General features: G+C 42.0%; 1 protein-coding gene across 2 annotated transcripts in view; it reads right to left on the bottom strand.

The window, feature by feature from the left end:
• Positions 1 to 13,275, bottom strand: part of SV2B (synaptic vesicle glycoprotein 2B) — a 57,143-nt gene that overhangs the window by 30,367 nt on the left and 13,501 nt on the right. The gene's annotated exons all lie outside the window — the stretch shown is intronic.

Genomic DNA, 13,275 nt, shown 5'->3' with positions numbered 1-13,275 from the left:
CAAAAAATAATAATAATAATTAAGGGATCTCTAACATCCACCAGAATAATCCCCATAAAGCAGATGGCAGAGCAGTTTATTATCCTGTTTGAAGGACACCTCCTCTGGCAAAGCATCCTCACCCCATTGCTGCCTTCTGCTAGCAGCAACGGGAAGGTGCCCAAATCCTGCAGTCACAAAGCTGGCTATTGAAAAAAAGCCTGGGAGGAATTTTCCTTTGGCTGTTAGGAGAAAGGAAATTGTGCATATAGGGTTTTATGATGCTCTAATCTGAGACTATTAATGAGGATGCAATAATGGATCCATTTGTATGCACAAAGGACCAGATTTTGAGATGCTTAAGTAGTCAAGGCTCCCAAGGGAGCAGTACTCTGGATTTTAGACAACTTGCAGTTACACAAATACTATTAGATGGAGCAAGGGCTGTAGCAAGGTCTGAAAGCTGTTTTGCTAGATGGGGGGAAGTGTTAACCGTGTTTGGGGCATTGCTCTGTGCTGCAGATTGAGCAGCCTTGGGAGAGCTGCTTAGCTGCTTGCTGTTTTTCCAGCTCCCTGCCTTCCACCCTCTCTTTGTAAATGGGAATGGCAAGTTCTGGTGTGAATTGCAAATTCCTTGCAACTGTGGCTATATGAGGAGATGGAAACTTGGGCTGCAAAAAGCCTAAATAAACCACCCAAGGGATAAAAGGTCTATGTATTCCCTATTTCATGGATGAGAACCATCAAAATTGATTTCCCCAGAGACCTCATCAGGTGTTCACTGACTCCAGGGATCTTCCAACCTAACCTTACCTTTTTTTTTTTTTTAAAGCATGAAAAATATCATTTTCCCCATGTTTGGAGGGATAACAGCTTCAGTGAAAAGCTCTCAAGTAGGTTATCTCTGTAATGCAAGATCTAAAGTACTTCTAAGAATGACCTGGGCAGCACTTGTTCCATTCTTTAGCAAAAGGATTTTTCCAGCCTCAACTCTCCCTTTTCCTCCATCATATGTGATTCTCTCCTATGTTGGAGGCTATGTTCACATTGCTAAACTCAAAATTCCTAAGTACCTTTGCAAATGCATGCAAATATGTTGTAATCACTCTTTTCAGTGCTCCATGTGGACATTTGTATTGACTTGCTCAGGAATATTTCCATCTTAAGCAAATTAAGGATCTCCATTGCCTCTGTTTCAGGAAAAGAGATAGCAGGCAATTCATTGCTGGAAAGGACTTAAAATCCACAAACTCTGCATAATTCTCATGAGCCTCTTGCCCTCCAATGGAGAAGGGACAAAGCAACATTGCAAGTGTCATTAGATTTTGCTTGAAAAGCYTAATCTTTAGCGAGTTTCCTGGATCCTTCAGATCATTTATTCCATTTTGTTAGAKTGAAGAGCAACAGGGTCATTTCCCTCCCGTTCAGGCTGCTGTGGGTTTTCCCATTTAGACAGCAGGCACGTGTTTTGAAAGTCTATGCGGCTTCCTCCATCTGCCCTAATGACTCTCAGAAATGTTGATATCAGGGCAAAAATGCACAGACTGCGAGTTTTTGAACAGAAGAGCATTGCCTGGCAGAATTCAGGGGCATAGACTTAATTCTAGGGCTAGTTTTGCTTCACACCCATAGCATATTGATGTTTTTTGCACAGTAAGGGATATTGAATCATGCTGACATAACCACATGTAGTCTGGGGCTACCATAATACAGGAGATTTGGGGAAAGGCTGAAATTCTTCTTTTTTCCATAAAAGTATTATAAATAAGATCTCAAAAATCAGTCTSCACTCATATGTTGCACAARAATATTTTCAGAKCAGATCCACTAAAATGATTTATCTCATTTGTTTTTCCTTTTCATCACAGCCACAGCTGCTCCTGCAGTGCTMTCCTTCCTGAAGAAGGGCAGGGAATGCATGGGAAGGTCAGGGAAGGCTAGAAGCTTGACATTTTATTAGGATGGAAGCCTGACATTTTATTGATCCACAAAATATAGAAAAACAGCWGTTTGATACTGTTGCTTAGTGATAACAGCAGCTCTCACCTTCACATCAGAGCATTATGAACCAGGCTCAGGCCATTTCTGCTAGGGCTTAGCCCTAATCCTTACTAATTCCTGCTTGACTTTTGAAACCTTATTTCTCTGCCAAAATAATAACCAGGCAAAGGGAAAGTCTTAGAGCAAATGATTCTGAAACCCTTTCATGCAGAGCTGACTRTGGAGAGTATCACGCAGTGTAAAACATGGACCACTAATTATGTGAGGTGAGGGGAAGAATTATGTGGGGATTCATATCAAAAATACATCACATTTCTGCAGGTTTTCAAAAGTCACTTTCTTTTCTTTTTCCATTAAACACCCTAATCACATGATGATGGTGACAACTGAGTCCCTGAGGAGTTTCCTATAGGATATCCTCAGCTCCAAACCATAATTATTTAACACCAGTCAGTGAATCAGTAGAATATAAGTAGTTGAAAATCTCGTCTCTTTTTTTTGGAAGGACAAGTAAGTGTTTGGGATCAAAGATATGGTGGTAGACAGAGAAGTCAAAATATACATCACTAACCAAAATTCCATTTGATTCCCGCTCTTCTCTCTCCAGTTCACAAGATTTCAAAGGAGATCTTTCCATGTGATGAAACCTGACCTGAGTTCATTTCCAAAAAAACATGGTTGAGGTTTAATTCCTTACACCTGTTTTCTGCTACATTTGCTGTTCTTGTTCACAAAAATCCAGGGAAGTGCATGCATTCTTAATTTCTTAATCACTGGCATGGTAGCTGAAAGCAATAAGGAGCTATTTTGCAAGCAAATACAGCATTTTTATGCATATGGGCACGTCAAAATATAACTTTCATGAGCAAAGGCTTATGTTAATAGCTACAACAATCAACTGAGGCTGCAAATATTTAAGGGAGGGCAACTGGGCCTATACAACAGGAGATTAAGGATCAAACCCCATTTGGATGYAATCCTGTGCCACGTGCTCTAGGTGACCCTGTGAGTGCAGAGGGTTGGACTAGATGATCTCTAAAGGTCCCTTCCAGCCTTAAGGATTCTATGATCCATGTATAAAAAACATCCATCCATGATCCATCTATAATATAGACATAGATCCATAGAATCTAYGATTCTGTGATTCTATGATCCATGTCTATAACAGGCCTATCTACAGAAAGATTCTGCTCTGAACTCTGGAAAAAGAGCTGTCTTTCCTGCTAGAGCTTCACAGAAGTGTACTGCATTAAGTGAAAACTAAAATAAAAGCACATTTCTCCTGAGACTTTTTTGTYGTTGTTATTAAGCTGTTATTTTTTTATAGGAGCACAGGTTCAAAAACTCTCCATGGAGCTTGTTAAGCATAGTAGCTGCACTACAGATTCAGTATGAGTAGACACAAGCTAAAAGAAGAGTAAGAATTTGAAAGACGTTGACTTGCTATTATCTGGTTCACTGAACTGGCTCTCAGCACTACAGAGGACACCTAACAATTGCTATCCTGCAGCACAGGTAGGGCACATAAAGTAAAAGTCCTCTGTGCAGGGCAAAATCATTGATTTTCCCTGAGATGCTGCTGGAATCTCTGGAATGAGACTCATTTATTCACTTCAGCCATGTGAGGGAAAGGAAGGAAACTAGTCCTGATGCAACACTGATATACTGAGAAATGTAGGGAAAACAGAGCCCAAGCAATTTAGTGTGCTACCAGACCAGATTAATTATTTAAAGAGGAAAACACTTGAGTTCAAAATTAACTGCTGCAGAGTCTATTGAATTTAAGTCATCTCACAGTTTCTGGACAATCTCTATTGATCCATGGTGGTTTTTACACCTTTCTGTGCCAGTGCACACTGCACCATGGCACAAAACCTGCTGCAGTGTAGCCTGGTGATCGAGTCATGAGCTGCTTCACTGCAGCAACATAGTCTCTATGAAAGGAAATATTTTTATATTTTCCAAAATAAGGCTTGTAAAACAGCTCACAAACTTGGGGACAGAGCTCTATATGATAYGAACACCAGTAGATTTGTTATTTTTGACTGAGCTATCCTGATTTACATCAAGTAGGAATCTGGCCATACTGCTCTAGTGATGCTACATCCTGGGTAGCACGGTGCAAGCTTCTGTTCACTACAAATGAAAATGGCAAGGTAGGAATGTAAAGGGTAAATAGAAAGTAACATTTTCCGATTTGGAGAATAAGAGTGGTAGGCATTTTAAAAAAGAAATATTACAATTGAATCTTGATTCAATTCTGATGATTCTGGAAATGTGGTTGAGGAACAGAGATCCTCAATATTCATTGCTCCTTGTCATCAGTAGAAGTAATTTTTCAAAATACACATCATACTTGAAGTTTTGATATATTGTTCCTGTTAGAGCCATGATCAAAGCATCTCAAAGAAATAAGCACAGAAATACGCAATTTGTCTTTGATTCTTGCTGTAGCCTTCTGCATTAAAGGCAAAATATAATGCAAARGACAGGAGACCATCTCATCTTCTAGCTATGCTACGCAGGAACACATATCAGATGTTTTATTTTCCCTGTCCACAGAGCATCATGAGAGATTTCTAATTTCCAGTACAGACTAAAATACCRTTACCTTACGTGGTGATGACTTCTGCAGCGCTGTGGGATGATGCTAACTGGTAATCCACACTTATGTTTAGAACTGAGTGACAGAAAGTCCCTCACATTGATAAGGGGAGATGGTGTTCCAGAGCCTGCTATTCTCTTGGTGCAGATGCTTTAAAGGGCATATCTAAGACAGTATGTGCTGCAGCAAGCTGGCACTGTAAATATGCAGCAGATGAAACAAGGAGCAAGCATCAGTCAAGCAGAATAAACAGCTTTCCTGAAGTTAAGGGCACAAAATAGTAAGCTGAATGTTTGAAAGATGCAGAGAAGTGTTTAGCAGTAGGAGTTTAGCAGTAGGAGTAACCATGAGTGAGCAGTGTGCCCTCATGGCCAAGAAGGCCAATGGCATCCTGGCCTGCATCAGGAGGAGCGTTGCCAGCAGGTCAAGGGAGGTGATTCTGCCCCTCTACTCAGCTCTGGTGAGGCCRCACCTGGAGTACTGTGTTCAGTTCTGGGCACCCCAGTATAGGAGGGACGTGGAGCTTCTGGAGAGGGTCCAGAGAAGGGCAACCAGGATGATTAAGGGAATGGAACATCTCTCGTATGAAGAGAGGCTGAGCGAGCTGGGCCTGTTTTCTCTGGAGAAGAGACGGCTCAGAGGGGATATGATTAATATGTATAAGTTCAGGAAGGGAGAATGCAGGGAGGAAGGGGACAGGCTGTTCTCACTGGTGGCCAGCGATAGGACGAGGGGTAATGGCCACAAACTGAAGCATAAGAAGTTCCGTCTCCAGGTGAGGAGCAACTTCTTTACTGTTAGGGTRACAGAGCAGTGGAACAGGCTGCCCAGGGAGGTTGTGGAGTCTCCTACTCTGGAGGTCTTCAAAACCCRCCTGGATGCCACCCTGTGCCACATGCTCTAGGTGTGCCTGCTTGAGCAGGAAGGTTGGACTAGATGATCTGTAGAGGTCCCTTCCAACCTTAAATATTCTGTGAATCTGTGTGAATCTGTGAGTTGGGAAGGAATGGCTTAGCAGCMCAAGGCTGTATCAGAAGGGACAGACTACACATTAGGATTCTACAGAAAGGCCATAAAAGGTCAATTTGACAAGCTGAATATGGATAATGAGTGGAGACAGATGGTATGAAAGCATGGCAACTAATAAATAATGAACAGACTTGCTTCAAGAAGCAAAAAGAGGGAAAAATCACAGCTGAGAGCTTAGTCAGAAGGGAGGAGGTGAAGGGGAAAAGAACAAAATCATGGATGATGGRGAGAGAATCACAGCAGGAAGACTAGTGGGAGAGAAGAGTGTCTGCTTTCAAGTACCAGTTTTGTGGAGATGATAATTTACCCAAAGGCAACTTAGCAATGCATATGCCTGAGCTGGAATTTGGCCAGCTTACCGAGGTTAAGAATCTTAAAGATGAGTAAACTCAAGGTCTCCGAATACTCCTACTTCTCCTCCTCTCATTATTGTAATACCTAGGCAGTGCTCACAGTTCCCCTTAAGGCTCAGCCTGAAACCTTTGCACCCAGCCATSTTTTATATGAAGACCAAGACAAATTCGAGGACCAGCACACACAGATTTTTTCCTCACGAGGAGCCRAGCTGGAGCTGACTATCCCGATATAGCTATTATGGTTGTTTTCCAAGTATCTTCCCAAGATCATCCATGTCAGGGATAAATATTTAATCCATGTTTCTCTTACATCCTTATCTTTTAAAAGATCATAGAAATCTAGAATCTCCAAGGCTTTAAATCTTATTAATAAACCAACATCTTATTGAACCTGTCAGTATGAACCAGTAAGAAATTTAGTGTAGGTTCAGAAACAGCAGTTCCCTGGTGCCCTCTAACAAGTTTTGGAGGCCTGCTTGCCCTTGGGCACCTTATTAGGCCTAACTTTATTGTGCTTGGAGATCCTGGCAGCTTCCTGGAGATGTGTGAGCTGTAACCTCCGAAACGAACTACCTCCAAGTCAGCAAATCCTGCCTGTGCCAGACAGCAACTGTGCCTGATTAACAATGAACTCTGTAGCTTATTGCAAGGATGTGCCTCTAGCTATGACAGGGACTTCTATTTCATCACACTTGCAATTTGTGTCATTAAATAATGAGCCACTTAACTAATTCATTAATACATGGCTGTGATGAACAGATTTGCTCTAATGACAGAAGCATGAAAGCAAACTCAACCTTGAGTTATTTCTAAATTTTGCTTTCTTTCAGAAAGAAATTTTATTTGAGCAAGCATCTTCATTAAATACCTAATTCTTTCTATTCCATCTTGCTAATAAGGCAGTCTTCTGTTTCCCCTAGCACTCCTTGCTCCTATCCTTCCCCATCTTTCTGCCCTTCCAGACTCATGCTGACACTGGAAGCTTCCCCATCTCCTTTGGCTCCATAAAGTTAATATGTTTCTAGTGTAGCTGTCCCACAAAGTCATTCCTTGCCTAAAAATGCCACCTGTGTGCCTAGCATGCAGTCTCTCCTGGTTCCTATCGATCTCAAATGAGAAACAAGTGCAGTGCTTTAGATACTGAACAGTATTGTAAACTGTGGTCCAAGACGACCTTCCTATTGCTTTGAGACCCACAAACCTGCCTGTGAACCAGACACAGGAGGACAAAAATCATACTATGCATCTCAATGGCTGCTGCAGGATTGTTTTCTCTTGTCTCCTRCTGGAGCATCAGCAATGACTTTGGTACAGAGATTTCTGCAGGCTGAAAGAGCTCCCTGTAWGAAATGGTTCCTGCTTGGGAACAGACTTTTCCTAGCCCAAGATGTTCTGGCACTGGTCTCTGGAGACAGTTGCTTGCCAGCCAAGTGTGCCAAGGTACCAGCCACCTCAGAATTAAAATTCATTCCAAGAAACCCCTTGTGCCTCAGCCTGTCACAGTTACAACCACCCTTATGCTTTCATAATGCTCTTTAATACGTTTGTTATTTATGTTTCCCTGCAGGGCTGCTCAACACTAAAGTCTTATGCAGTACAGTTATTACAAGGGTAAGATTTTGATCAAACAAGAGGGCTGAGTCTCAGCCTAAATTCAACTCTCTCTTTCTTATATAAGACCTCCAATACAATTGTTCTTTGTAGCCACAAGAGTTTTCAAATTTGCAAATATACTGTTCATTATGCACCTTGCCTGTGGAGAAGTACAAGTGCAAGCAGCAGCAGATTTAAAGAGAAGTTCRTTCTGAGACTCCCTTCAAGGTTATTTAGCAGGGGAAGTACTGGAACTAGTGCATTTTCTACATAAGATTTCCATAGCATTTTGAATGAACTGATCATTTTTGGATGTAAGACAGTGCTGAGAACACCTGAACTTTGTRCCATCCAGGATCATTTAACAGATTCTCTTATCCAGTTAGCAAATTCAGCATGTGCTTTACATATATCACTGCAGCACAAACAAAACCTAGTTACAAAATGATTTTTTTGGGGGGGGTTATTAAATGATTTCCATAGCCTATCCTAGCTGGGAACTGCTTGCATGTCTCAGCCACATCTTTCGACACACGCATCTTGCAGAAAATCACAAAAATAGATTTTTTTTCACAGACTAGACATGCAAACTAGAATTGCCATAAGGTCTGGAATACATTGGCACCGACTTAAAGGATAACACAAGACCTCACATATAGCAATGTTAAAATTATAGTCATGTTTTTTATCCATATGGAGGCTTTCAACTCAAAAGGGCCCCTGGCACTTTCTGTGCACCATACAGCAGAAACAGAGTGCAGATACTTTAAGGACATATAGTAGGCTGCCCGAAAGCATGGAAGAGTGGATTACTTGGGGTGTTTTTCCCACATTCCTTTCTTCTTATTAAGGTAGACTTTAGGGTATATAGCAGCTTTTTACTAGAGAAGTTCATTTACAAAAGAACTTAAATCTTGCCAATATCTTGACTGCCTTAACTACTGTGWTTCTTGACCTTGCTATAGATGGTCTACTGTGTCACAATCTTCTTCCAAAACAAAATTCATCCCTTTGTTGAATGGATGAAAAAGTGAAAAGAAAGAGGAAACCACTGAAAGATGCTGCACATACTGCAGGATCCAAACAGCAAGAGAAAACCACCACAGGATACAACGTGTAGCAAAGGAGTTAGGACGAGGTGGTGCATGAGGGAGAAAGGGAGGGAAAGGAAAAAGCTAATGGTAGCTGCCCTACTCAGGCTTGAAAATTAATGTTGCCTTTAGCTAGTAAAATTCCCAAAATAAGCATAATTAGGCAAGCCACTACAAAGCAGCAAGAAGGCTGTGCATTCAACTCCCAAACAACCTAATAAATTTCTGTATTCAAGTTGGACATTAATGATGAAAAATCTTCAGCTCCAAGAAGTAATAGCTACAATACATCACCAGCATGTTCCACCATAGTTCATGTGGATGCAGAGAGAAAATCCTCAAAATCACCTATTGAAGCAGGAGATGGATTTAGCTATTATTTATTGCTTAGTATGACTCATGCTGGTGGGTAGGGCACGACAGTACAGTTGGGAGTTAAAGTCAAATTGCCGTCAGTGTAATTTATGCCATGAGACTTGAAGTCTGACTATTTCTGCTTATGTTTTACCAACATTTCTTCTGTACAACATGAAAAGTCTAAGCAAATTGTTTGAAAATATATATCCACGTAGCCATTCATCAGGACTCAGGTAGATTTATTCAGAGGAGGGATGGCTGAATGTCATTGGGTAGAAGGGAGGGCTTGCGAAGGCAGCCAGCTTGGTAGGAAGCCCCATGCAGAACTGGGTGTTGAGTGGGCTCTGTTTTCACACTTGCCCTGTGACATGCAAGGTATTTACTGCTATAGGGAAAAGGAAAAAAAAAAATTAAGGATTGTCTCTTCGTTCTAAGACAGTAAGGGAGGTGGATTTATTTGCTTTCTCAGAACAGGACACAAAAGGACATTCAGGAAATTGGAAAGGCAAGGGATTGAAATGCCACACAGGGCAATCCCTGCCTACGCACTAACCCAGGGAACTCCTTGCATTATAGCTAAGGCCATGGCAGGGCTGACAGCAGGGACTGATGTGTCCGAGGCTAAGGGAAATTTGACTGGATAATCTATTTGGAGCTCTTCTGCTCCAAGACATCAGCCAAACATATTAAGGAGAACTTCACACTGGTCTAGGCTGTTCTGTCTACCTAGGCGTTTCTTGGTTGTGCTTGCTAGCTGTTCCCTACTATCAGAGAAGACTCTAGGCTGGATAGCGCCCTGAGTGCTAGATCCTAGGTAGCAGTAACAGAAAGGCTGTAAAATGACATCCCCTTGACCAGCCAAATTGGGGCTATTCATGCAAAAGTTACCCCAGACAGGGCTGTCAGACTAAGTGAGTTTTGCTCCTGAAATGGAAAAGAAAATGCAGTTTGTCGTATCCAGAGCAGGTCTCAGATAAAGTAAACTCAAGACTTTTGCTAAAAGCAGGAATCCTGGATGATATACAGGGAAAAAGTAGCCAAGCAGTGGAGTGCGAGAACAGAAGTCCTCCATATAATGATGCTGGGGGGAATTAGCTGGGAAATTCCAGGGGTATAATGAGTAGCTCAAGGTAGATGAGCCTAGTGACACTCCAGAAGGAAGAAGAGGAGATCCTTGTGGAACATCACAGGTGAAGCAAGTGGCAGAAAGGAGATTGCAATCAGAAGTTATTTATCAAAGTGTAAAATCAGGCCTACTTGAAGGGGACCCAGGGATCCACAGACAGTGAGTGGATATAAAGCTGTTCATCTAAAGTGAACTGGCCAAGAAAAATGACCTTTATTTGATGGCACTGTAGAGACTCAGGCAAAATTTGCTAGTAACAACAAAATCATTTTGGTTGCTCAGGGTAAGCAGCCAGAGTACCAAAGCCCACAGCACCAAGACTGCAGGATCAGATCCCCTCACCACAGGCCAAGGAGGACAAAGTCTGGCAAGTCTCCTCTTGCTTGCAAGAGATTTCTGGAAGGAAGTCATGGTAGGAAGAGGAATATGAGCCCATGATTAACAGCCCAGTTTATGACATTTTTATATATAAATTCCCTTCTCTTCCTTGGAACTGCTGGCCAGTACCATGGATTGCAAATCTTGGGCTTGGCAAACCCAAGTTCACCCCTGACATTTGCCCATTATAAGCCCAAGAACACCCCATTGCTGCTCCCTGAACTTTTTCCTTTTCCTTCACACCCATTTTTGCCCAATGTCATTCTTTCTGTCCACCTCTCCCTGGAAGCCAATCCAAGATCACACAGCCAACAGTGAACAGTACAAGCAGGGGATTTTCACCTGAGTCTTCTTTACACTTCTCCCATCTGGCTTGCTTTGCAGTAGGAAGGTGTCACCTGCAGGTCCCTGCAGCATGACATCATGGAGAGCGTTCATATGGTTCACAAGCTGCACGCATGTTTTCTTCTGGTAGAGGAACCCGGACTGCCTGGTAGAGGCAAAACTGCTGCTCTATGTACAGCACCCTCACTACCTCCCCTCTAGCCACAGATTAGATCCTTCCCAACCATATTAACACTAGCCTGAAAAATTGCCTGCTGTGCTGCTACAGATGGCTGAGACACTGCTGACTTGCTCTGCTGGAAGATGACAAAGCTTTCCTGCCCTTTGTTTTCTTTTCAGGTCAGTCATAACATGTGCTTTTTTCCCCCCCTATTAAGCATATTCAAATAAAATTTTAGGAATTTGTTTGCCATGTTGGATTATGCTGCTGGTCTATCTCCTCCTGAGCCATAGGCTACTGATGGCAAGTAATTGGTACTTCAAAGGATGAGAAAAAACATTCATGTTTTCCTTGCCCAATAAGACTGCACATGAGGTGAGAGATGGAGAATCCAAACCAGCCCCCTGAGCTGATCAGCTGTGTGTGTGAATAGAAAGATCAGACGATATTTAATTAGGCTCCTAATTAGAGTAGTTATTAGCAGTCATAAAATCACTGGGGTTTGGATCCCAGGGCAATGAGAGCTGCAGATTTCATAGATATGCATTGCATAGATAAACACTATTATTCTTTTGGCTTGATCCCAACTGGAAGAATATCATGCTGCACTATAAATGGCTGAAGAATTACCTCTGATATGTCATTTGTTCTTTTCACAATAAAAGCCATATAAATAAAGCACGTACAAATAGTCGGGTTCAAATTTCAGTCAAGACTCATAGCATCTCATACATAGATTCAAAACAAAAAGGTTACCAGATTACTAAAGACAAAAGAAAACAAACTTATCTCTATATTCTGCATCCTTTCCAAAAATACAGCTCTGCTGATATAAACAGACACTTTTTCCACATGATTCTGACTAAGAGAGCCCAAACAGACAACATACTGAAAACTAGCAGAATAACCTTGAATTAAAAAAATGACTCTAAAGTGTTTTCTCTTGCTTGCTTGTTTCACTCAGGCAGATAAACAGGGAGAAAAGGTCAGAAAATAGATTAGTTCTCTATAAAAAAAAGAATGCAAGTAATCCTTTTCTTCATATTAGCCAATATTTTTCTTCAAAACTTGTCAAGCTTTTCCCAGAGATTCAGAGTTCTGCAGTGGGTTTAGCCTTTTTCAGTTAAAACACCCCTCCACTGACAAAAAGGAACATTTTCTTCTGAAGCATTTCCAATCTGTCAAGAACACATCATTTCAATAAAATGTCTGGATGCAAATTTTTTGACCAGAGGGAATGAACTTCTCCAGAAAGATATGGGCCATTAATATATTGGCTTCATTTGATGGTGTAAATTAACTGTCCACACAGTCCCGCTGGACCTAGCTGCTCTGAGAGCAGTGGAAGAGAAGATGGAGGAGAAATTGCTACTTAATCTAAAGCTAGAACAAAGCAATGTATGACCTGGCCAGAAAGACATTACAGCTGGGAATAAAAAGAAAGTTTCTTAGCCCTCAGTGAGTCAAAGAAAATCCTGTCTGCTTCTTGAGTTGACCTGGCTAGGTTTATGTGGGGGAGTAAGCTTTGCCATGACAGGCACCAGGGGAGTGAGCTGGAGTGCTACTCCCCTGCTGCTCCATTTGATTTTATGCCAAATGAGAAATTACCTTGACCAGCTGCTGGGACACTTGCAGCAGATGTGAAAACCTGAAATTCAGACTGAGGCTGCAGTTTGGACAAAGTGTCCTGGCAGCAAAAGCTCAGGAGCTGAAGGACACAGTCCCAGGAGAAAATACAGAAACTCATCATTGAGGTTGCTGAAAATCAGACAAGACAAACTGCTAGGAAGTGCCCTATAAGCATGAGTCCCACACCAACTGCATAGCTGAGCTGTAAGATGTAACAAGCCTGGTTTTAACCACACTATGAATAAAAGATGGAAAATACACCAGAGCATCATACAAGGTGGACAGTATTTGTATTTGGTGTGGGGACCAGCTTCTTTAGTAGCTTAGTCTAATAGCAGGTAGGTGGAGCATCCACTGGCCAGCTACCCGTGGATGTCTGACTGCTGGTGGGTTCTGCAAGACCATGCAGATGCCACCTAGCATTAAGGGGATAATGCCAAGGCAGTTAGGGGAGGTAAATCCAGGCAACTTCATCCGTTCATGGGTTTTTCTCCAGTCACTGGTGCTTTTGCAGTTGAAGGGCTGCTCGTTGCAGGCAGCGCAGAGGGTTCCAAGCCTCAGGGAGAGCTGAGATTCATGAAATATAGATAGGAGCTAGGCAGGCTCCCTAAAGCTCAATACATGCA

Source organism: Nothoprocta perdicaria, unplaced genomic scaffold (genome assembly GCF_003342845.1).
Source record: "Nothoprocta perdicaria isolate Ctin4 unplaced genomic scaffold, notPer1 scaffold_26, whole genome shotgun sequence".
NCBI classification, from domain to species: Eukaryota; Metazoa; Chordata; class Aves; order Tinamiformes; family Tinamidae; genus Nothoprocta; species Nothoprocta perdicaria.
The sequence above is the reverse complement of the archived record's forward strand: the minus strand, read 5'-3'. Positions and strand labels throughout refer to the sequence as shown.